Source organism: Amborella trichopoda, chromosome 4 (genome assembly GCF_054954075.1).
Source record: "Amborella trichopoda isolate Santa Cruz 75 chromosome 4, AtrichopodaSantaCruz75HAP2 v2.0, whole genome shotgun sequence".
Lineage (NCBI taxonomy): Eukaryota > Viridiplantae > Streptophyta > Magnoliopsida > Amborellales > Amborellaceae > Amborella > Amborella trichopoda.
The window spans coordinates 35,238,359-35,247,809 of NC_142339.1; positions in this window are offsets into that span (position 1 = coordinate 35,238,359).

The window sequence follows — 9,451 nt, forward strand, 5'->3', positions numbered from 1 at the left end:
TTATTTTTAGGACTATGATGATCACTTGCTGAGTAACCAAACTCATTAAACTACGGTAAACATTTTTTTCAAGATAAATGCGGTTTCATTTTTAGTGCTCGTTAAGATCAACCTTGGAAGATATTGTTGTTGTGTTAGCTTTCTTTTGTTACTTTGTAAGATCTCGCCACTATAAATTTGTCCTATCAAGAAATGTATATATGTTTTGACTGTCACATCTCAGGAATATCTGTATTGTAATTTCTTGGGGTGTGACAAGCTAAGAAGACGATGAGTGGAAAGTGACTAGCGTCGAGCTAGATCATAATCATGATCTAGTTCCTCCAAAAAAAGCTCGTCTAATTCGCACACACCGATCATTGTCGAGTACTACAAAGTCAATAATACATTCAATGAGCTCGACAATGGTTAAGCCTAGACATATTCATGACATATTCATAGAGCAGGCTAGAGGGATCGACAATGTCCCTTATACACAAAATAATATCCAAAATGAAATAGCAAGCGCTAAAAGAAAACTTAGAGGAGTAGATGACAATTTAATTTTGCAATGGCTCTATAGAAAGAACCAATCGAACCCATCATTTTTCTATAGATTGAGATTAGATGATTAGGATCACATTCACAGTATCTTATGGGTAGATTCTACATCTAGAGTTTCCTACCAGTACTTTTCTGATGTGGTTACCTTTGATACCACATATAAGACAAATACATTTGGTGTGCCCTTTGCACCTATAATTGGTGTAAATCACCATTTCAGTACAACTTTCTTTGGATTTGCACTCATATTTGACGAGAAAATAGAATCATTTATATGAGTATTTGAAAACTGGTTGGAAGTCATGAGTGGATGGCAGCCAGGCGTTATTCCCCCTAATCAAGATCCTGCAATTTCATATGCAGTAAGACAAGTTTTTTTTCCAAAGTAAGCATCATTATTGTAAGTGACACATATTTGTGAAGATCGAAAAAAAAATGTGTCATATCTTGCGTATGCATCCTTCTTATTCATATACCTTTAGGAAGTGTGTGGCTAGCCCAACAACTGAAGAATTTGAATCAGGATGGAAATTGATGATTGAGAATTATCAGCTAGAAGACAAGGAATGGCTAAGTAGGCTTTATAGTTATCAAATGCAATAGGTTGATACATACTTGGCTGTTATGTTTATAGCGGGTTTGACTTCTACTCAAAGGAGTGAATGGATGAATTCACACTTCAAAACGTACTTGACACCCACAACAAGTTTGCGTACATTATTAGAAGTTGTTGCAAAAGTACAAGATTAGAAGGTGCGAAAAGAGAGGGAAAATGATTTGAAAGATATTCAAACTACTCCAGTCATATGAACAACCACTTTCATTGAGTCACAAGCATAAAAAATTTATACTCAAAAGATTTTAAAGATATTTGGGGAAGAGGTCGCTAATTGCTAGATATTTGCGGAAGAGGTGGCTAACTGCTTTTGTTTTATGAGGGAGACAGTTGAAGACAGTGGATAGGTTGCTACCTTTAAGGTGGCAGTCTTAGGGATGGGATCTAGACCTTATTTAGTGAGATTCAATTGCCATGACAATTCTGTTTCTTACAATTGTCACTTCTTTGAGAGGATGGGCCTTCTTTTGCAGGCATGTACTGAAGATTTTTATGGTGAAATATGAGTTTGAAATCCCTCTATAATATATAATGAGGTGTTGGACCAAGGATGTAAAAATATGAGTTTTTGTTGATGACATTGGGGAACAAATTCAAGTAACTTCTGAACTACCACACTCCATTAGATTTAATGAGGCTATGCAGGCAAGTTGATCCCTTGCTGAGCATGCTTCACAAAGTGTAGAGGGACACAAGTTTATAATGTCCATAATACAAAATGAATTTGTCAGTTTGACGAAAAGTTTGTGTGCAAGAGAGGTCCACAGGATAATGCCATGAGCCATGCCAATGAAGATGAGAATTCTGCTAGTTGTAGTAACACATCAAGTGGAGGTAACCATTGCCGCAATGTCCTTGAACCTCCACGAGCACGGACAGAGGGACGACCGGCTACTAAACGATTGAAAGCTCTTTCTGAGGGATGGAAGCTGAAGACAAAAAAAAGGAAATGCACAGTCTGCAATGGTAGTGGACATGACAAAAAGAACTGCCTGTCGTTCGTTTGTGATAGGTACAACTACATACCTTTACATTATTTTGATTTACAATTGTATTATCCTCATTATTGTTGATGTATTTGATTTACAATTGCATTAGCTTCAATTGGAATACTAACATATGAATTTATCTTCCTCTTACAGGGCTAAGGACAAAAGATGTAGTAAGCATGATGGTGTTGTAGAGCTCATCTTAAGCAAGGAGGTCAAGTGACAACAGATGTGCATTGATGGTATGGACAAAACACATCCTAAAGCACTTTTGTAATAATCTACATGCAAATCACTAGGCCTAGGCCTATCTTGCATATAGCTACTTGCATGCAATTTATTATTGCATTTCCATGCTAATATGGAAACTGTGACAATGTTGTATGATTTCCTTACAAGATAATATGTTCATTTTGCTCTGTTTTCAGCTCAGGAACATTATTAGTGAACTCAGGACTAGGAATGCTATGAAATTGTGTCTATTATTTCCTTCTTTGTTATATGGGGCATTTTATTCATACAGGAGGATATTAGACTATGAAAAATGAATGATTGTTCACTGCTTTCATCTGCTAGATTATGAAGTTGTATTTTGTGATTGTCCTTACAATGAAAAATGTATGATTGTTCACTGCTTTCATATGCTAGATTCTGAAATTTTATTTTGTGATTGTGCTTACAAGGAAAATTGTATGATTGTTCAATCTTAGCCCACCATCGTGTAGTCAATAAGTGCATGGATGCACATTATATGCATCTAAAATTGTTCACTGTTAAATCAGGATCACTATTAGTGAACTCAGGACTAGGAATGCTATGAAATATTGTCTGTTATTTATTGCTTTGTGACATAGGGCATTTTATTCATACAGGTGGATCATAAACCCTCCATTGGTGATTGTTGTTCCTGCTAAACGCACACCGTGGCTTGATGCACCCCCTGAACTTGTATCGAGCGAGAGAGAAAGTGGGATCAGAGACCATGCTGAGAAGCAAATTTGTACTCGATTGTAGATGGAGTATTAGGACAAGAAGCAAATTTGTATTCAATATATTTTGTTTTATCATGGAGATATTTGATATTGGTTCCGTCAAATTTAGTTTAGATCATGAACTGTTATGTAATATCCTCCTTGGCTATGAAGAAGGTTATTTTACATCATTTTACTTTTTATTATTCTTATATCGGTTTATATGATTTAAAGTATTTATGTTGAATGGTTCCATTGCAATTTTGAACTTCTATATGGAGTGAAAGATAGGCTCGTGATCTTAATGGTGATTTCTCAAATTTGCTAGAATCTTATAGCATCCTCCTTACAGTTGCTGTCTTCATTGTTTATAGCTCAAATTATAATAGAGTCATTCAAAATGTTTTAAGTGTACAATGTGTAGGGAGAGAGAGAGTAGGAAGAGAGAGAGAGAGACATTTCTATTTATTGAGAGAGAGAGAGAGAGAAAGAGATGAGGGTCTAGACTCTAGATCTAAAGCTATTAATTGGATGTCATGCTTATTCAAGAAGCAGAGTTCTTTTAATTGGTAACAAAAAAATTATTAATGTAGAGAGCATTAGGAAACAATATAAATGAAGACAAGGAGAATATTTTTGTTGAGCAATATAGTGTAGTGTAAATCGTATTAGTATAAGAGATGGTTAATTATCAGATGGAAAAAAAGTATAAAAAATAGTTGGTAGGAGCTAGTTTGAATGTCAAACTTGCAAAGTTTTTTCAAATGAAAGTTGAGAAAAATTGATGTTATTTTTCCACTCTTACATAGTTGATTGGGCCTTCTAAAAATCCTTTTTCTGATATCCCTCGCGACCCTATCGATGGAGCGAGAAGCCGCTGAATCTGATTCGTCAAGTAAAGAATGGGTCATCGAAAATCCAAACAAAATTAGTAAGAAGAATTTGACCCAAGCGATCTACAGCCTTTTCATGTTCCACTACTGTTATGAAAATGGTGGCCTTTGCAGACGATACTTTTAGAGAGAGAAACACGATAGTAGCTTTAGACAGGAAGGAGTTGGAGATTGGCCATAGAAAGAAATATGGTGGAGAGCAGATCTAGAGAGAGAAACAAGGGGAATTCGAGCAGTAAGCAGTGCAAATATGTGGTTTTCAATTATCCGATTCAATTATCCTTGGTCTCCTACGCTCAAATTATAACTGATTCAATTTATGAAACTATTCAAGCCACAAAACTACAAAACCACTAAAAGTTCAATACCAAATCATTCACGATGTACTATAAAAAAATAAATTATTCACCACTCAAACCACTTAGAATATCTGATGGAAAAATAAATTATTCACCACTCAAACCACTTAAGAATATCTGATACATGAGAGAGAGAGAGATTCAAACCACTTAAGAATATTAGATGCTTAAGAGAGAGAGAGAGAGAGAAATAGTTTCAAATTACATTAATGTACAAAATATACTGAACTGAACATTGTTGTTCCATAGAAGATAGAAAAATATAAGTGTATACAACTATAAGTATATAGATACCATAATACATATACCCATTCTTTTTACAAAAAAAAGAGGGCAAAGATCAATATCATAAATAAAATTACACATATGAGAGTAATTTTTTGAATGTTTGCTTTCTCAGTGACCATTGCAACAATTTTGTGTTTCTCTTTTTTTGATAAAGCTGCATTTACTCTATCAACAACACTAGCATTTGACCTCTGAAATACGAACCTTTTAACCATAAGCTTCCTATCTTCCCCTAAAATTTCATCACACCACTCTAGATAGTCGCATCCAGTCTCTTTCTAGTAGTTAACACAATAAGATAATTGTGGGTTACATATATGCTTACAAATGAACACCAATATATACTTCTACATTATATTAATGAATGAATATTATATACCATCCAGTTAGAGCATTTATAGAAATGCCTATTGTAGTTATCGTGTGTCTTTGATATAAACATGCGCATCCGACTACATCTTGGTTTGTGTTTACAAATCCTTAGAGGGAATTGATTGTCGAGATCCATTTTATAAATAAGTCACAAAGAATATATTACAAACTTCATCAGAACCATTCTTAATCCATTTCCCTTATCTGAGATGGTTAACAATGGGTAGTGCACATGATAGAAATCATAAAATTCATCCATATCATAATAGTTATTGTGTGCATAACAATTTTAATAGAAGCAGGCATTTGACATTGGTACCCACTTCAAAGCAATCATAATCTTTCCAGGTCATATAGACAAGATGCTATAAATGTAGAAAGGCAAACAAAAGAAAATTTTCCTTTAGTGAACAATTCATTGTAGAAAATAATTTATACGTTGAGGTTCACAATAGAAGAATGGCAAATAAGTAACAAACAATTATATCCCATATAGGCATATTCAGGAGTGGGGGATAAATTACAGTTGAAGACAGATCCTGCAACTAATTCATAATTTCATACCAGAAGAGACATGCGGTTTTTGCATAGTGAATGCATGATTTTTAATCAGAAAGGTGATCTTTGCAAATCTAGCATTTAAGTGAGATTGAACAGGACAATCCCAAGAGTTTATTTCATATCATATCTATATGCTCATAATATGAGCTTTGGTAAGATTTCCAACTCGCATGGCTCAGTATCCTAATACACATATCAGCTACATGCAGATCAATATAAATGCAAATAAAGTCTATATCACTGCTAAGAATCTTCTCCAAGGTGTTTCTTTTTTTCTTTTGATTTTATGGGCAACCTTATTAGTATTTTTACAAGAAATATGCGTGTGCAAGCAATTTTTAATCAATGTTAAAAGAACATCTAAGCTCCATGCAGTAAAAATATCTCAAGCAGTAACCATATGCTTAAACAAAATGTTAGACAAGGTCAGAATGAACGAGTCTATGTTCAGCAAAGAGACAAATGGTTACTTCTATCTGCAGTAATAATATATGCTTGAACCTAGAACATTCCTAATTTATATTTTTGTTTATTATTGAGATAAATTTTAGAGATTTTGAATTGCCTTAGAAATTCACCTTGCTGTTCAAGTCTGGATTTGATTAAACTATTAGAGTTTGATTAAAGTTCATTACAAATTTCTGAATGCCATAAAATTCGAAATTATTCTTCTGAACATATGGGCCTACAAGCATAGAGTATTCCCAAGCCAACTGTATGGTTGGTCTTCAAATCACCCAGTAGTTAAAAGATAACTTGAGCCCAAAAAGGCTTAACCATTATCAAAATGCAGGCGTCTCTACCACAAAATACAGAGCAAATATATATTAAACAAGCCCATTTTTTATCAAATAGGATCCAAATCATAGCTTGGATATAAAATACCAAACTTTCAAATGGATCCAAAGTGACCAAAGCACAGGAATGGGTCTAAACTGATGATTTTCAAAGTAATGAGCTTTAAAATCAACTCAAACATGATCAAAATGATCAAGAATACAATTTTGAGTATAAACTATAAACATATTTGAGTGATTTAAAGTGATTTTGAGGCCCAAATACCTTAACTGCAGCCTAAGCTATGGGCCAGTTTCATACAATTTAATCTTCAAACTTCCAAAGCAATTCAACTTAAAATTTATATAATTATGATCACAAAGCCTAATCTATAATAAGACACTGCTGTTTTTGATAAAAATTAAATGTTCTGCAACTTGACCACGTTGAGAACTATACTCTGTTTTGTACTCTGGATCATGGACTGGTTTTTATCAAATCAAGTTCAAATATACTCGCTAATAACCATATTAAGACAATGTTGTTTTGGATAAAAAACAAATGTTCTGCAGCTTGACCACGTTGAGAACTATACTCAGTTTTATACTCTGGATCATGGACTGCTTTTTATCAAATCAAGACCAAATATACTCAAATATATTCGTATGCAGGCAAAAGCCCCTTATAAGTCTGAGCAAAAAACTCATACATACACATCTACCGTAGCAAAAACAGAGGACTCTGCACTTAACTGTGGACAAATATTGCCACAGGCATTTGGCCATCCAATGCTAATTGAAACGTATTAGGTGATATTTCATGATACCATTGAGCACTTACATGTCATTTGAATGGGAGTTTGTTGGTTAAATTGTGATGTATGAACTTTCCATCAGGATAACACTCCAATGGACTCCCCAATAGGATGATACCATACTGGAGCTCATGGTAAAGCAAGTGGATAAAGGTATGAGGATTGATGGGTTGTTCTCAAGGAATGTATGGATAGAGGCTCCATTATGTCTACCCAACATTGTCCTGGGTTCAGTAGGGATAGGGTAAAATGGGAAATTAAATAATTAACAGTAATCTATAGACAGATAAAAAAATTCATTGCCCAGTCTGATTTTGGATTTGATGGGAGGAAGATGACAATCAGGTCAACTTGGGAGGCATATGTGAAGGTAATAAGAGCAAAAACATGTTCTGAGAAAAATATGTTACGAGAAAAATAAGTTTGGAATTTCAAAACTCAAATAAGAGCAAAAACATGTTATGAGAAAAATAAGCACAAAAATCAGAAAAATAAGCCATAAAAAAGGGACTTCGTATTATACAATAAAAAAACATAAAATTTTGGAAAACATCAGCACCCATGAAAACCTCAGCCATCCCTTTCATTCTATCCAATTTTGAGAAAGATCACATTGAAAATAACAATAAAAAAACAATAGATAGGGTATGAAAGGAAAAAAAGAATCCCAATCTCAGAGAAAGCAGAAAATCAAATGAGCTTAATCTATACATTTTTAGGGCAAAAATTGTAGAACCAATAATAGACAAGAAATATAGAGAAAAAAAGATGTACGCATTTCTCATCATAGACTCTAAAACTTCAATACTATACTGAAGTTTCCAATGATGCTTTTTATGTCAAGCATTTGATGGTTTTTCATGTCCCTTTTTCTATTATATAACACGGTTTCCCTTTTTATTTCCACTAGTTATGCATTATAGACTTGGGGTAGGATGTGAGTTTGGAAATGAGCTTCTGAGATCTGATGCAGTGAGATATTGGGGTTTTTGCAATACTCTATAAATATCAAACAAATACAGGGAGAGAGAGAACCTTTACAGATGGGGTGGGCTACAGAGAGGCACAATGAAGAGAGCAGCGAGCAGCTTCTCTCAGCGAGCAGCGAGAGGGCGACATCAGTCACAGGGCGTGGCATGAGCATAGAGAAAGAGATGGGCACATGCAGAGAGAGAGAGCGTGATGCAGAGTGAGAGAGAGCGCGTTTGGAAATTGGGGGAACTAAGAGAGAGAGAGAGAGAAAAACCCAGGAGATAGAGAGAGTGTGTGAGGGAGGGAGAGAGAGAGAGAGTGCAGGGCCTTTTTTAGGAAGTAGGAGAGAGAGCGAGAGGTGTGCTTTTTAAGTCATCGTTGACAGCATACCCGCTGGTCAGCGTTTATTTAAAAAAGGTCGACCTCGTTTTTAAAAAACACGCTCCTTGACCTCGCATTTTAGACCGTCCGATTTTCAACTTTTCATCATCACCGTTCGGCTCATCTCAATAGGGTGCGCGAGCGGGCTAACCCCATACTTTCCCTATATATATATATATATATATATATATATATATATATATATATATATATATATATATATATATATATATATATATATATATATATATATATATATATATATATATATATATATATGTATGTGTGTGTGTGTGTGTATGTGTGTGTGTATGTTTGTGTGTGCTCACATTTTCTTCTTGTTAGAACTTAAGAATTACACATATTATTCACATAAAAGCAAAGTGGAATATATGTTTACACATAAATATTTTAAGCTCGCAAAAACAAGCATTTGATATTTCTATTGTGAATTGATATTATAATTACAAACGATTAATTAAAATTCAAAGTTTAATATTTTAATACTTTGAGCACCCACTTTTTCAATAAATATCTCTTGATTTTGGGCCTACCCACTAACTTGGTAACCTAAAGTACAAGATAGATACTTGACAATGTGTGTTACCATAGGTAGGTTAAAATAATTGTGTGATTAAATTATCAAATCACATCTCATAGTTGATTTTGATAACATTATTTTGTTGGAAAAAGTAGGTTTAGAAAATTTAAATTAGTTTTATAATTTAAATGAGTTTCTAAACTTGAGAGCTTTTGTTATTGGGTGCAGTTTGTATAGAGCCAATGCTCTAAACAATAAAAGTAAAGCGCACCTTCAAATAGGTCGAGAAATGTAGTTTTGATATTGAAAATCTTTGTGATAGCCTTAAAATATGGTTTCATCACTAATTATAAAATCTAAAGCTTCAAATGTAG